This window comes from Acyrthosiphon pisum, unplaced genomic scaffold (assembly GCF_005508785.2).
Source record: "Acyrthosiphon pisum isolate AL4f unplaced genomic scaffold, pea_aphid_22Mar2018_4r6ur Scaffold_21886;HRSCAF=25201, whole genome shotgun sequence".
Classification (NCBI taxonomy): domain Eukaryota; kingdom Metazoa; phylum Arthropoda; class Insecta; order Hemiptera; family Aphididae; genus Acyrthosiphon; species Acyrthosiphon pisum.
Genome location: NW_021771399.1, coordinates 2,172 through 2,748, shown reverse-complemented (window position 1 = coordinate 2,748; position 577 = coordinate 2,172).

Sequence of the window (577 nt, the reverse complement as noted above, 5' to 3'; positions counted from 1 at the left end):
ATTACCTCATTTTCTAGCTCTTCTGGTTCATTATCCACTATAAGGTCTTCAACTGATTAATGAAAAATAGAAAAATAATTTTTATTTAAAAAAGAAATACATATTTCATACGGCCGAGGGCCGTTCTCCGACAAATGATAACAACCAATTTTTTCTCCGACAGTCAGAGTGACCAACCATGAAAAAAAAATGTCAATTCGTTATTTTACTATAGATTCTATAGATATCTGATCCTAATCTACATAATTTGAAGTTGAAAGTTTTACTAGTTTTAGTACACGTTTTAGTTTTAACTGTTTAAAGCATGACAAGATATATATTTTGTCATGGTTTGAAGCTTCTGAAGTTGTTTTTTCTTTTCTAAGGTAAGGCATTAACCATTATTATGAACATTGTTAAAATTATATTTATTAAAAAAAATTATAAAACATACAATGTCATAAATCATAATATATAAATATAATAGAACTATAAAACACACATAATCATTGTAAAACCAATACATTCATCGCCTATTATATTTATTGTATTTGTATATAATTATATAATAAATATAATAAAACACACATACCTACCT